The 16,250-nt window shown below is 44.4% G+C and overlaps 1 protein-coding gene across 5 annotated transcripts in view; it reads left to right on the forward strand.

Moving 5' to 3' along the window:
- The first annotated feature begins 53 nt into the window (after positions 1 to 53).
- LOC100357943 (olfactory receptor 1Q1) overlaps positions 54 to 16,250 on the forward strand; it is a 227,287-nt gene continuing 211,090 nt past the window's right edge. For all 5 annotated transcript variants that reach the window (XM_070056480.1, XM_070056474.1, XM_051841152.2 and 2 more), the window contains exon 1: positions 54 to 443. The gene's annotated coding sequence lies outside the window, so the exon portion shown is untranslated. The remainder of the gene's footprint in view (positions 444 to 16,250) is intronic.

Genomic DNA, 16,250 nt, shown 5'->3' on the forward strand with positions numbered 1-16,250 from the left:
GTTCAATCAAAACCAATTCCTCCCGTACAGAGCGTTCCGAGATGGGGGGGGGGGGCACCTGGGTACGCATGCACTTAACTGCGCATGCACAGTCCTCGACAGCGGTGGTATGGGGCGCACGGCACAACCCCCACTGCGAACCGGAGGGATGTGAGCCTCAGAGTGGCCAAGCGTGGCGTCTGGCCAGAGCCAGGCTTGCAATCCTGCTCCGGCTGAGCCCAGGCTCTTCGTGCTTGCTGGCTTGGCTCAGAGTCAGGGTCACAGACAGGAGGGTGGAGTGTGGCCTGCATTTAAATGAATTCAGGCACAAATATTTATTTTCCTAAGTGCTTATGTGTGCCAGTTCCTGGACCTGGCTTAAGAAATCAACACACCCAAGGCTGCTGTCTTGGTCCAGCCCACCCTCCAGGGGGCTTATGCTGATGATAACAGACACTTTCAAGGTTAGTGGGGCTTTCCTTCCCTCCAGGCTCTCTCCTCTCCGGCTGCATTCCCCACATCAGAGGGTGATCTGAGAGGGGACAGCCCCTTTTCCTTCCAGTTCTAGTACTGGGCTCCCCCGGACCCAGCTGAGAGAGAGAGAGAAAGAGAGAGAGAGAGAGAGAAACACACAGCGGGGAGGCAAGAGGTTGGGAAAAGATCTTTAGTACTCCACTCTTTGAGCTTAGCATTTCTCAGGAATAATTATGGCCAAGAAGCAACAGGGGGCATTGGGGGTCAGGCACTCTGTCCCTGGGGCTGGGCCTCTCGCCTTATAGCCCAGAAAGCTCTCGTTTCTCCCTGGCTCTGTTGGATGGCAGAGTGGGGTCCTTTCCTGCTGCCCCGATTGCTCCGGTGTGGAAGGTTCCTTCTGGTGCTGGAAGTGGGCACAGAGCAGTTGTCTTGTCCTGGCTTGCTCAGTATCCAGTCCCCTCCACGTTGCCTGAACTCAGTCCTGTGGTTCTGTCAGGGGTGTATCCTGGCCCGGGAGGGGGCCTGTGAGTGAACACCACACAGCCACATCCTCTCATAGCAAGTTGGCCTGAGTGGAGTTCCACGGAGATGGAGATGTCTGTCTCTGATTCACCCCCACAGCTGGGCTCCGGACAGAGCACCCATTTGTTTTTGCTTGCAAGATCCCTAGGGAAGCTGGGATCCTGACCTCATGGCAAACTTCCCCTTTCACCCTGTGTGCTGTTCCAGGAATTCCTCTCTTCTGTCAGTCGGGGTTGGCGTCTGTCTCTTGCTGAATGACCGTTGGCAGGGGTTGGGGGGTGGCACAGAAGCACCCCAGTGACTCTGGGGGGACTCTGACTTAGGGAAACCACAGTAGGACCAGTGTTTTACAAACAGTGCCGTCTGGTAGGGTGGCGGAGTGGAGTGGAATCATGGGATGCCGAGCAATGATGGCGGCTGGGGCCAGGTGTAGGTGGTAGGTGGGTGCAGCCAGGGAATATACTCTGTTGAATGCAGGTGTGTGGTGTGTGGACCAGGTGGCGCTTGCTTGGTTAGTGTGAACAGTTGTGTAAGAGCTGTTTGCAAATGGAAATGCGTCCATTGCAGCCAGAAGGCTTCGTTAGAGGGGAGGATCTCAAATGCCCGTACTTGCAGCTTTCGTTCTTGGAGTTTGGATCTGGTGGGTGTGAGGGCTGCTTTTCTGAGCCAACTTGGCTGGGCAGAGCGTCCAGGTATCCAGCCAAATCCTAATCTAGGTGTGGCTGTGAGGGTGTTTTGTAGATATGGTTGATACCTACTATCAGCTGACCTGGACTAAAGCTGATAGCCTGTGATAACAAGGGCGGGGCTTGTCTAATCAGCGGAGAAGCCGTAGGAACTGCAGTCTGCCAGTGAAGAAGGCATTCTGCTACCAGGCTGCAGCTGCAGCTCCTGCCTGAGTCTGTAGCCTGCTGACCAGCCCTGAGGATTTCAAGAATTGCGTGACCGGCTCCTGAAGATAAAGCCAAGTGTGTGTGTGTGTGTGTGTGTGTGTACTTCAGAAAGTTCATGGAAACATGGAAGGAAAAGAGAAGTTTACAGCTGGCGTTGTGATGCAGCTGCAGGTTAAGCTGCTGCTGGTGATGCCAGCATCCCATATGAGCGCTGGTTTTAGTTCTGGCTGCCCTGTTTCCAATCCAGCTCACTGCTATGTGCCTGGGAAGACGGCAGAAGATGACCCATGTACTTGGGCCCCTGCCACCTATGTGGGAGACTCTGGGTGGAGTTCCTGACTCCTGGCTGCAGCCTGACCCAGGCCTGGTTGTTGCAGGCATTTGGGAAGTGAATCGGCAGATAGAAGATTCTCACTCTTGCACTCTCTCGCTCTGTGTGTCACTGTGTCTTTCAAATAAACAAGTCTTAAAAGTGTTTTGCAGCAAAAATAAATGTTTTTTTAAATCTATGCATACTTTTTCATAATATACATTTCCCATGAACTTTCGAAAGACTCACATGCACACACACACACACACACACGCATATGTGGGGTGGGGAGGGCTTCAGAATGTCTGAGGAGAAATGAATGAAAAGATAACAAATGGGTGTGTGTGTACTTATGTATATGGGTATGTATTCCTTCTCTGTATATATAATCTGCATAAACATAGATGAATATGCATGGATTTTTCATTTTTTTGCACCAAAATAAACTTTAAATTTTTAATCAGAATTTTAACTTTTTTAGTTTTTAACATGTTCAGTACAGTTCCTAGATAGAGTTCTGAGAATATAATGGTGTTCCCTTTCTCCTTCCCTCCTTCCCCTTCTCTCCCTCCTACTTTAATTTTTATCTTTTAATTCCCTTTCCCATGAACTGTCTGGGGGCGTGTATGCTGATGTTCTGTGGTGTCTTTCTCTGCAGGGTCCTGGCTGACACAGTGGGTGGTTTACTCAGGGATCTCAGTGCCAACGACAAACCCCTCTAGGCCACTGATGCAGGAGGGCAGCCGTGGGGGGACCTGCGGGCTCCAAGCCTGGGAGCAGTGGCTACTGGTCCAGAGAAGATGCCTCTGGTGCTTGTGTCACCAGATGCAGGCATTTCAGATGGCCCCTTTGCTGTCAAAAGCCTGCCACTGCTTGTCCTGGAACCTCCAGGCAGCCTTGCCAGGAAATGAATTCTGTGTGGTTCTTGCTTTCTCACTTTTCCCTACGTAGGGTTATCTCTATTTTGCATCAGATTGGTGATGCCTGGCTCAAAACGTCTATACTCCAGCTCCAAGAGAGACTGGGGAGTGATTTTTCTGGTTGTGTGTTGGAGAGGGGGGACCCATAAGGCAGGACATTTCCTACTCATAGGATGGGTGTTTGCAGGGGCAGGATGCATGGGAAGCCTCCCTTGGTGGGGCTGAGTTTTCTAAGGGTTTTCTGAGGGCTGCGTTGCCTCTGTGGGCCCTGTTTGGAACACCACGAAGATCATCACCATGGCACTACTGACCAGGCAGCAATAATTCAATGTAGTTGCAAACAAAGTGCATGAGGAGATATGGTTTGCACACACAGAACAGCAGAGAGCAAAGACTACGGAGCACACAACTGCCTTTTCAAGGTTTGAGTGAACAAGTGTCAACTATGTTACACTCGCTGACAACCCATTTCCCTACTTCGGCCTGCTTTTTCTGTAAGAATGGACTCTAAATTAGAGCATCTGTGCATGGATGGCAGTAAAAGACACTAAAACTTAAAAAATGCTTTTCATGGATTCCATAAGGGAACGACCATGAAGCACTTTCTTCACTGTCTTACCTGTTATCCTTGTTTCCTTTAAAGTTGCTTTCCCACTAGAAAAGTTCTTCTTTTCACTGCTGTTTGCTGGTTCACTTCCTAAACTGCCAGGCAGAGCTAAGCCAGGCACTTGGTCTAGGTTTCCCAGGTGGGTGGCAGGGACCTGGTTACTGAGCTACCACTGCTGCCTCCTAGGGGCTACATTGACAGGAAGCTTGAGTCAGGAACCCAGGCACTCTGATATGGGGCACAGGCATCCCACCCAGTGTCCTGACCCATAGGCCAGCTGCCCACCCCAGTGCACTACCCCTAAGTGCACACCTCTGATTTATTTTCATATGCAAACACCCAGGAAATCATGATATAGAACATTCTGAGCACTTTTTTTTCTTTAAATTTATGCATTTGAAAGTCAGAGTTACATGGGTGAGGGGGAGGAGAGACAGACAGATATCTTCCATCTGCTGGTTCACTCCCAGATGGCTGCAATGGCTGGAGCCAGGCTGGTCCAAAGCCAGGAGCCAGCAGCTTCTTCTGGGTCTCCTTCATGGGTGCAGGGGCCCAAGCATTTGGGCCACTTTCTGCTGCTATCCCAGGCATGATAGCAGGGGGCTAGATTGGAAGTAGAGCAGCTGGGACTCGAACTCATATGGATGCTGGCACCACAGGTGGTGGCTTTATCTGCTACACCACAGCACCTGGCCCCTCTCAGCACTCTTGAACGCTCTTTTATACTCCTTACCAGTCAACTTCCCTAAAATATCACTACCATTCTGACCTTTGTCACCATGATTAGTTGTGTCTATTTATCGACTTAATTTGAATAGTCATCCAACGTGATTTTTTGGGTCTGACTTCATTTGCTCAGCATAATGTCTGTTGACATCTGTGTTTCCATGTGTACCAGTAGTTTGATCACTTTTATTGCTGTGTAAACGTTTAATGTAGATACCACAGTTGATTTATCTAGTCTACTGTTGATGGATATTTGGGTTGTTTCCATTTTTATTTATTTATTTTTTTGACTCTTAAGAGAAAGCTGCCTCCATGGCACATTTTAGCCCTTCTAACCAGGGCTCTGACTTGAGCACCATCTTTCGTACACATTGATTATGGAAAGTGGTTCCCATTCTCTATTCAAAACCCTCTTCTGTGTCTTATCTTGCTTTACGGCTTGATGGAAAGAGCATGGATTCACGAGCGTCCATGCACCACTACAGGAGAATGGGAACACACATTTCTCAGGCCAAGTCCTTCCTCTGCCTATTTCATGCAACTCTTCCCGACAGCTCCATGAGCAGATTTTCCTGTTTCACAAAGGAGGAAGTTGAGATACAGAGGAATTAGATGACTCATCTAGAATCCTACAGCTACGAAGTGGTGGGAGGCAGCCCTGAAATCCCCCAACGCACGCCATCCAGGTCAGGCAGCAGCAGAGCCACAGTAGGGACAGGGGAGAGAAGGCTGCAGTGATGTGGTGGGCGTTGGATGCTGATACACCTCTAAGTGATTCTGTCAGCAAACTTCCGCCGGAGACCTCGGCACTGGGCGCATGAGTGCATTGTGCCACCTCGTGGGCATCTCTCCTCTTCAGATGGGTGGCATTTTTCTTTTCTCTCCAAAATCACTTTTCCCAGGTGTGCTCTCTCCTTTCGGGTCTGTGACTTGCCCTCTGCCCACCACAGTGACATTCACTGAGGGAGCTGGGAGCATGGCTCTACAAAGCTACACCCCTGCTGTGCACTCACCCCTCCCTCCCTCCCTCCCGCTGCAATCCGCTGCAGCCCGAGCTCTGACCTCCTGCCTGCTGGGGGGACTCAAGTGTATGTTCCTATCTGACCCATATGCCAAGGACTTGAAACAAATCCCCGTTTCCTCCTCCTCCCTACCGACTCCTCGGAATGGAGAAGGGAATCTGGTGTTGTTTTCCTTTTATTCTGGTAAAACATGAACTTGGCCATTTTAGTCATTTTAAAGTGTATAACTGAATAGAATTTAGTACATTCACAGTGTTGAGCAACCATCACCAGCATCTGGTTTGAGAACATTCTTATCATTCCAAAAAGAAATCCTGTATCCATTACCAGCCACTTCCCATTTCCCACTACCCTCAGTCTCTGGCAAGCCTTAGTCTTTCTGTCTGACAGTGTTTCGAGCGCTTGGTATATGTCAGGCATTGTGCTAATCCCGTTATGCACTTGCCTTACTAATTCTCAGGAAAGCAGCTCTGGGACATTGGGGTTCTTTCTTCCATTTTACAGATGAGATAACTGAGATTCAGAAAAAAGTGTATTTATGTGGGCTCACAAAGTCTGTAAATGGCAGAACATGGAACTCGCAGCCCAGTGCTGCTTCCAGCCCACGCTAAGTGACCTACACGATTTTTCCTACTACGCCATGACACCCACCCCAAGACTTTTCCTGAGATGAACCCGAATGACGCAGATCTGCGTGATTCCTAGGCACAAATTCTTTCTATTCTGCAAGAATATTCCTTCTGTGCCCCTCTGAAGGTCAGCGTAACAGAATCGCAATTAGTGCACAAATGACTTAGGCCCTAGGAATTTTCCAGGATCTGGGATGCTAGGTTGAAGGAAGCAGCTTGATGGCAAGATCCCAGATAATGTGACCCAAGAAGCTGTCAGTTGCTTTCAGACATCTTGGGAGTGCACGCAGGGCAGCAGGGTAATAAACAGAGTGACTGCACATGTGCAAGGCTGAGCCGGTCTCACGAAGGGAAAGGCTTTGCCAGAAGCTCAGTTCTTGACCACAGCCTCTTAAGAGTCTCTGTTCAAGACCTGGACTCCAGGTTGGCAGCACCATGTTCCTTGACTTTCTCTGTGATTCCAGAAATGAAAAGAACCATTGCAATCTCCAGACCCACAAAAAGCAAAGTGAGGGAGTTTGTTAGACATAAAGACGAGCTCCGATATGACAACATAATCAAGGCAATATTTCCCTGACCTTTGTGTTAATAAGGCAAATGTCTCTCAGGTGCCTCAGCCTACAACATACCTAGCATGTTAAATACATCCCTTTACCACATTTAGTGTGACTTACATTTGGGTTACTTAGAAATATATGCTGAAGTAGGTTGTAGTGGACTAACATTACATTTTGTCAACATGTACTAAATATAAGTTTGATTTTTGTCATTTTATTTTGGAGTTTGGGGTAATATGTTCTTTCTTCCACATCTCAGATGATTCCATAAGCCTGCGAAAGGCAAAGTGACCAGCAGGGACTGTTCTCCTTGGGTTTCTTGAGTGACCGGGCTCGGTGGACCTCGCTGGATGCTCAGTGTTGTTGGGTAGCATCTGATCACGCAGACGGATGAGATCAGAGCAGAGGTCTCCACGGATTTGGAAAAACACAGACATGCACTCCCCGACTGGGTGTTCCAGGGGAATGTTGTTCCATAGCCTGCTTTGTGAACACAGCTGCACTTGCAGCAGCTGCCTTGAACACTGATTGCTGGAAGATGAGAGAAGGAGCAGGGAACCGTACCACTGAGCGACTTCAAGTGGAAAATTTGGCAAAGGGTAGCTGTGGGCACAGCCTGGCTGGCAGAAATTTAGGAAGAGATTAAGTCATCAAAGGCATAGTGTGCTGGTTTAAAATTGCTTCACAGTACACAACTGAGGTTTATATTATGGACATTAAAATGTGCACATCTTAAGTGTGTAGCTGGAATGGTTTTTTAATCTACAGGGGCAACTACTAACCTGACTTCTAACCCCATATGTAGCTCAGCCTATTCGTGAACTTCATAAGAATGGCATTGTCCCATCTACACTCTGGTTTCTTGCTTCTTTTGCTTAGTCTAGGATCTTGGGAAATTATCCATGCTGCTCTGTTAATCAGTAGTTTGTTCTTTTTCAATACTGGGTAGCATTCCACTGTGTAAATAGGCAGCAACACGTCTCCTTTTAGTTGTGGGTGGACATGTGTGTTGTTTCTAGCTATTAGATGAATATAGCTATTATGAATATTGCAAGTCATTTGTGGATTTTTGTCTTCATTTCTCTTGAGTAAATATTTGGAGCAAAACTGCTGGATCTCTTGGTAGGTGTATATTTAACTTTGCAAGAAACTACTATATAGTTTTCCAAAGTTGTGCCATGTTGCACTCTCCTCCAGTGAATCAAAATTCTAGTTGTGCTGCGTCTTTGACAATGGTTGGTAATTATGTCTTTTTAATTAGCCTTTCTTGAGTGGATATCAAGTGGTATCTCACTCTAGGTTTTTTTTTAAATATTTATTTATTTATTTATTTGAAAGTCAGAGTTACAGAGAGGCAGAGGCAGAGAGAGAGGTCTTCTATCTACTGGTTTACTCCCCAGATGGCCACAATGGCCGGAACTGTTCTGATCCAAAGCCAGGAGCAAGGAGATTCTTCCAGGTTTCCCATGAAGGTGCAGAGGCACAAAGACTTAGGCCATCTTCTGCTACTTTCCCAGGCCAAAGCAGAGACAGCTGGATTGGAAGTGGAGCAGCCTGGACTCGAACAGGCGCCCATATTGGATGCTGGCACAGCAGGCAGCGGCTTTACCCGCTATGCCACAGCGCTGCCCCCTGCCACCACTGTAGTTTTAATTTTCATTTTTCTGACAACTACTGATGTTGAGTATCTTTTCATTTATCCTTGGTCATTTGTGTATCTTTTAGGATGTGATTGTTCAAATCTTTTGCCCGTTTCTTATGCATTGTTTGTCTTCTCACTATCTTCTCACTATTTTTTTTTTTTTTTGATGGGCAGAGTGGACAGTGAGAGAGAGAGAGACAGAGAGAAAGGTCTTCCTTTGCCATTGGTTCACCCTCCAATGGCCGCTGCAGCCGGTGCACCGTGCTGATCCAATGGCAGGAGCCAGGTACTTATCCTGGTCTCCCATGGGGTGCAGGGCCCAAGGACTTGGGCCATCCTCCACTGCACTCCCTGGCCACAGCAGAAAGCTGGCCTGGAAGAGGGGCAACCGGGACAGAATCCGGCGCCCCAACCGGGACTAGAACCCGGTGTGCCGGCGCCGCAAGGTGGAGGATTAGCCTAGTGAGCCGCAGCGCTAGCCTGTCTTCTCACTATTACAGATGACAGGGTCTTGTGGATATTTTTCCCCCTAGCCTGTGGCTTGCCCCTTCATTTTCTTAAGATCACTTTGGAGAACATAATTTAAAACATCTTAACAGGTCCAACTTCCCATTTGTTCCCTTATGATAAGTGATTTTGGGGGGGTGGTGGTGGTGGGGGAATCCTAGCTAAAAAATTTGGCCTGCTGCAAAGACATGACGACATCGCCTACCTTTTCTTGATGCTTTATAGTTTATGCTTAGATCTGAAGTCTATTTCAAGTTCATTTTTGTGAATTATGTGACATGAGATTAAGGGTTTCTTTTTTTCCATTTACATACCTAGTTGTGCCAGTGTCTTATGAAAGAGCTCATTCCTTCTCTATTTTTTGAAGAATTAGGTGACTGACTATGTGTGTGCCTATTTCTGGACCTCAGGATTGTATTTCACTGATATATTCATGCTTACAAAAATATCACACTGGGCTGTAGCTTTACAGTCAGCAGCTCTTTGGTTAAGATTATTTTGAGATTTTCTTTTTTAACAGTGCTTTGCATTTCCATACAAATCTTAGAATTGCTTTGTCAACTTCCATGAAAGCACCTGCTGTGATTTTGGTAGGGGCAGTAATAAGTTTTTAGATCAACTTGGGAAGAACTGACATCTTAATATGGAGCCTTCCAATTTAGGAGTATGGTGTGTCTCATCATTTACTTAGTTAATTCATTGCAGTGTTGTTTTGTCACATTCGATATGTGAGTTTTGCAGACTTTTGTTAAATTCAGCCTGAAGCATTCTAAGTGTTTTAAGGATATTGTAAATGGAATTGTTTTTAAATTTAAAGTTTTTTACTAGTATCTAAAAATAAAACTGATTTTCTAGGGTCCTGTAAACTTGCTTAGTTTACATATTGATTTTAGTAGTTTTTTCCTTAGGTCTTTCTATGTAGATGATAGTGTTATGTTTAAATAAAACAATTTTACTTCTTTCTCTTCAATGTATGTCTTTTGCTGCTTTTATTCTAGAAGCTACGGCTTCTAGAATAAAATTTCTAGAACTAGTGTCATAGTCCCCTGTCCTTGCAAACAACTACATTTTTACCTCCAAGCTCCATGAGTAAACTACATTTTTACAGTCTCTAAACCAACAGAAACAAAAACAAGCAGAATTTTACAATTTATCTGTAGTTAAAATATTTTCAAACTTATCAAACAAATAATGACTATGGTCGAAGCATTGGGATTGTTTATGAAGATGCGCGTTGAAATAACCTATACTTTCGCTACTCGGAGTCAACCATTGTTTCTACATGTTGGTGTCTTTCATTCTGATTAAAGAGGACACATATTCATACCAAGCCTTGTGCCTGAAGAGTCTAAGGCAGATAAGATACGATTAACTAAACATAAGGTTCCAGAAGAACCAACAACGGAACAAACAAGGGTGGGAGACTTCAAAGTGCAGGTTGCAAGCTTTCTGTCAATCACAGCTCCCTGTGGCCAAAGATAAAACAGCCCTGTTGTTTAGGTGAAATCCTCGCATCTGTGGTCGGAAGAACAGGCTCGCTGAGTGGGCTTTTCTTTTAATCAGCCTCCATATGGACTTGGCAATCACATCAGAGCACAAAAATTCACTGTAACCCATGGTTTGGAGCCAAAACGAATGCTTCCCAGGTGCTCAGAGGTCTGGTGTTTAGACTCACGGGGAAGCATGAATGAGTTGCATATCCTTCGCACAACTTTTCCTCTAGGTCAAATTTGGCCAAACACTGAGTGCCAAATAATACTCCATGGCTGGTGCCTTGGGTATGGCTGGGGACTGTTGGCAGCTGGGTAAGGATGAGTCCCATCTGCAGTTGGCAACCAAGTAACACCCTGTTGTATCAGGAGCAAAGTTTACGGTCTGGTACATAGATGTTCTTAGATCCTAACTCTAACTCAACTAACTGTTCAGTAATAAGTGAGTTACAAGTCAGATCTCCGGGTTCTTCTGTAAAATGGGAGTAATATTGGTCCCTATCTGACAGCACAGTTGTTGAGATTAAATGCAATTATACAAGTATTTAGCACCATAATCAGTACATTGAAGCGTTCAATAAAAATTATCTATAAACCTGATGAGCCTAATAAGGACTTATGCCAGGGAAAAAAAATCAGACATTTGCTCCATAGTGAAGTGGGGTGAGATAGCCCACCAAACAGGCACCAGCACCGAAATAAAAATTGAACTTAGGGGATGTAACTTTTCGCCATCTCCCGAGTTCCAGGGATTTTACACGAGTACTTGTCAAGCGTTAGCCTGTGGATCAACATTTGCTCATGGTGACGTTCTCATGGATCCACAGTGAAGTGGGATAAATAGAACTATGTGTTTGCATTGGCCGTATTCCCAGCGCCTTTCTCTAACTGCATGTTCAATGTCTATTGCTTGGATAAATCATTGAGTTGGGGCTTCTTAAAACCAGGCTGACAATTTTGTCTTTGAAGTCTTCAGGGATGAAATGGCTAAAGTAAACATGTAACATAATTATTAATAATGTGGGCTTCCACGTTGCTGTTTGTTTTCAATTTATTTATTTATTTTGCTCATCAGTTCTTCTTTTGCCTCCCTCTGGGTGGATTGATTAATTTTTAGTGTTCTATTTATTCTTATCTGTCTCTTTAGTTTTATCTGTTTATGGTTATTCTAGATATTATAATGTTCAATTTCTTTAAGCATCTATTATTTATTTGAAAGAGTTACAGAGAAATCTTCCATCTGCTGATTCACTCCCCAGATGTCTGCCAACAGCCAGGGCTGGGCCAGGCTAAAGGCAGGAGTTTCATCCTGCTCTCCTCCTGGAGTGGCAGGGGGCTCAAGTACTGGAACCACTTTCTGCTGCTTTTCCCAGGCCATTGCAGGGGGCTGGGCTGGAAGTGGTGCAGCTGGGACATCAACGTCTCCTCCACTCCCCCCCAACCAGGATGCCAGCGTTGCAGACTGTGGCTTTGCCCGCTATGTCACAGCGCTGACCCCAGTGTTCACTTTGGCTTATCCTGATCTATCTTCGAAAGATATGCTACCACTTCACAGGTAACAGAAGCACATCATGACAGCACATTCCAGTTCCTCTTGGGTGAACTCCTGTTATCTTTTATTTCACTTCCACAGACGCAATAAGCCACAAAATCCATTTTTACAACTTTACTTTCAAATGTCAATCATAAAGATATTTAAATACTCTATATTTAATTATGAACATTTATAATCTATTTTATATAATTGGATGTATCATTTCTTTTAAAAAACGGCCAGTATCTATGTGCATTTTTATTCTCTGTAGTGCTTTTCTTTCCTTCTATAAATCGCATGTCTAGCCATTTCCCTTTAGCCTAATAAACTTTTAGCATTTCTTGTAGTGTGAGTCAGGTGGAAACAAGTTTTCTTAGCTTTTGTCTGTCTAAAAATCTCTTCAAGTGCCTTCATATTTGAGGGATTGCTTTCTGGATATAGAGTTCTGGATGGATGGATGTCTTTGGTTGTGTTGCTTATTGGATAGCCATTTCTGGTTGACATTCCATTGTCTTCTGACCTCCACTGTTTTGGATAAAAGCTCAGGTTATTTTTATCTTCTCGTCCTTTTTCTCTTGCATGGGAATTTCTTGTTTCCCCTGGATGCTTTCAAGATGATCTCCTTATCTCTGGTTTCCAGCAGTTTGACTATGCTGTGCCTCCATGTGGTTTTCTTTGTGTTTATCCTGCAGGGGTTTCAATAAGTTTTATTTGATCTCTGAGAAAAGGGTTAACCCTTAGCTCTTCAAATATTTTTTCTGCTGCATCTGTCTCCCTTTTCTTTCTTGAACTTCAGTTTTAGATAAATTAGACCATTTTCTATTGCCTTGCACACCCTATGTACGCGCTGTTTTCTCTTTGTTTCATTTGTATAATTCCTATTGACATGTCTGCAAATCACTGATTATTTCTTCTCCTATTTTCAGTTTGGAGATAAACCTATTGAGAACCTTTTTTGTTCCACTTCAAAATTAGGTGTTTTTTTTTGAGGGGGGTACATTTAAGATATATAATATGGTGTTTTATTATACACATATAGTGAAAATTTTTATATCTGCTGTATATTAGTATTGGATTTTGTTTATAACATTTATGTTTGGCATAAATACTTACCTGTGTATGTATCTACAGTTTGTTTTCACTACTGAACCTCTTCATCTGCTCCAGCATGTGGCCTGTCCTTCCCACTGTCTTCCTTGACATTTTAATTGCAGCTCGGATTTTTCCACCACGTGGACCCTCTCTGGGTCTTGTTAGATTGACTCTTTTCTCTTTTGATTTTGGATCACACCTTTTTCATGTGTAAAATAAGCATAGAAAACATGTAAATAACATTTGGGCTCCCTAAGAGAGATGCTGCATTCTTACTGTGGTCCTCAGAGTGGGAAATGAGTCAGTTCAATTGAGCAAGGTCTAGGCTTAGTTGGGGCCAGCTTATTACTGACTTCAGGGCTATTGCTTTCCCCTGAGATCAGCTGGGCATGTGAGTGCATGTGGAGCATCTTAGAGCTCTCTTCTCTCTCAGCCTTCAGCAGGCCCAGTGCACCTGCGCCTCCCGGGGGGGGCGGTGTCCTTGCCTGAATCTCTTTCCCTTGGTATCCCCATTTATCATCTGACAATAGTAAACTCCCTGCTCATCTCCTCTCCTTCCTCTTCTTCCCTTATTGCTTTAGTTCCTGTCAAAAAACTCTTACCTGTCAGGTGTTTCTGGAGGTTCTTGAAAGCAAATATTTAATATTTATTTACAAAATTATGTAGTCTTCCTATTTTTTTTTAATTGCCGGACATCATTCCCCTGAATTTGTGAGACTTTGTAGGAGAAATATTTTTTAAAAAGATGTATTTATCTATTTGAGAGATAGAGAGAGGGAGAGACAGAGAGAAAGGTCTTCCATCGCTGGTTCACTCCTCAAATGGCCGCAACAGCTGGAGTGGAATGCCGGTGCCACAGGTGGATGCTTAACCTGCTATACCACAGCACCTGCCCCAGTATTTACTCTTTTTTTTTTTTTAAAGATTTATTTATTTATTTGAAAGAGTTACACACACACACACACACGCATGCACGCACACACACCACACACGCACAGAGAGAGACAGAGAAAGAGATCTTCCATTTGCTGGTTCACTCCCCAGTTGGCTGCAATGGCTGGAGCTGAGCCAATCTGAAGCCAGGAGCCAGGAGCTTCTTCTTGGTCTCTCACATGGATGCAGGGGCTGAAGGGCTTGGGCCATCTTCTACTGCTTCCCCAGGCAATAGCAGAGAGCTGGATAGGAAGAGGACCAGCCAGGACTCGAACTGGTGCCCATATGGGATGCTGGCACTGCAGGAGGCGGCTTTACCTGCTATGCCATAGTGTTCCCCTCCCTCCCTGTATTTACTTTCAATAGGTAAGGAAACCAAGGTCAACATTGTTAAGTACTTTTTATCAAGACCATGCAGCCTGGATCCCAACCAGGATAGATATTAAACATCAAACAACCTCTCCATATTTTAATAACACTTCAAAAGTTTATCCAGAAACAAATGTGCAGGGGTGCTATTTTTCAACGAGGAATTTTAAAAAATATTTTAAGATTTATTTGAAAGGTAGAGTTGGGGAGCTGAGAGAGATTTTCCATCCATTGATTCACTTCCTAAATGGCTACCATAGCTAGAGCTGGGCCAGACTGAAGCCAAGAGCTTCTTTTTGGGTGTCCAGCATGGGTGCTGGGGCCCAAGCACTTGGGCCATCTGCTGCTGCTTTCCCAGTCACATTAGCAGGGAGCTGGATCAGAAGTGAAGCAGCTGGGACTTGAACTGGGATGCCAGCATTTTAGGTGGCAGCTTTACCTGCTATGCCACAGTGCCAGCCCCTCCTAAGCATCTCTCAACTTTTAATATCCTCCATGAGTACTCTGGTCAAAGCTGTCATGTCCCATCTAGATTACGGTGTTATCATTCCAGTTTCTTTGAGATATAATGTTTGGTTGTTCAGTTGAGATTGTTATTGTTCTTTTTTTGATATAGTCATTTATTGCTATAAACTTCTGAGAATTGCTTTTGCTGTATTCCATGGAATTTGGTATATTAGGTTTTCATTTCCATTTGTTTTAAGAAATCTTTAGATTTCTCTTTTAAAATTTTTATTGGCCCATGTGTTGATCTGGAGCATGTAATAGAATTTTCATATATTGTGAAGTTTCTCCTACTATTGATTTCTAGTTTCTTTTTGATGTCTAGTTTTATGCCTTTGTAGTCTGAAAAGATAATTTATGATGATTTTGATATTTTTTAAAAATAGATTTTATTCATTTATTTGAGAGGTAGAGTTACATCAGAGAGAAAGGTCTTCCATTCACTGGTTCATTCTTCAGATGGCCACAACACCAGGAGGAGAGCTGATCTGAAGCCAGGAGCCAGAAGCTTCTTCCGGGTCTCCCACATGAGTGCAGGGGCCCAAGGACTTGGGCCATCCTCTGCTGATTTCCCAGCCTCATTAGCAGGAAGTGGATCAGAAGCGGAGTAGCCAGGACTCAAACTGGCACCCATATGGGATGCCAACACTGCAGGTGGCAACTTTACCTACTAAGCCACAGTGCTGGCATTTATTATCTTCTTAAATTTGTTAAGAATTGTTTTGTGGCTGAACAAGTGATACATCTAGGAAAAATATTCCTTGTGTGGTTGAGAAGAATGCATATTTTGCAGCTGTTGTATAAATGTCTGTTAATTCCATTTAGTTTAGAGTGAAGTTTAAATCCAATGGATTTTTTTTTTTTTGGTGTTATGTCTGGATGATTGGTTTATAGCTGTAAGATGTTGAAGTACCCAACTATTGCATTGTAGTAGATTTCTCCCTTTATAGCTGTTAGTATTTACTCTATATATTTAAGTTCTCCTATGTTGAATGCATGTATACTTACAACTGTTATGTCCTCTTCCTGAATTGACGTCATCGTCATTACAAAGGGGTCTTCAAAAACTTCATGGAAAGTGCATATTATGAAAACTTCTTTTGTACCTGAAGGAAATTTGATTTTTATTTCTATTTTCAGCAAATTTTTATGATAATGTGTACCTTTTTTTAAAAAAGATTTAATTATTTTTAATATTTATTTATTTGAAAGTTGGAGATACACAGAGGAGAGGCAGAGAAAGAGAGAGGTCTTCCATCCACTGGTTCACTCCCCAATTGGCCTCAATGGCTGGAGCTGTGCTGATCTGAAGCCAGGATCCAGGAGCTTCCTCCAGGTCTTTCCACACAGGTGAAAGGGCCCAAGGACTTGGGCCATCTTCTACTGCCTTCCCAGACCATAGGAGAGAGCTGGATTGGAAGTGGAGCAGCTGGGACTAGAACCAGCGCCCATATGGGATGCCGGCACCACAGATGACGTCTTTACCCACTATACCACAGTGCTGGCCCCTCAGCAAACTTTTTGAAACATCCTTGGATAA

The sequence above is a fragment of the Oryctolagus cuniculus genome, chromosome 1, assembly GCF_964237555.1.
Source record: "Oryctolagus cuniculus chromosome 1, mOryCun1.1, whole genome shotgun sequence".
Lineage (NCBI taxonomy): Eukaryota > Metazoa > Chordata > Mammalia > Lagomorpha > Leporidae > Oryctolagus > Oryctolagus cuniculus.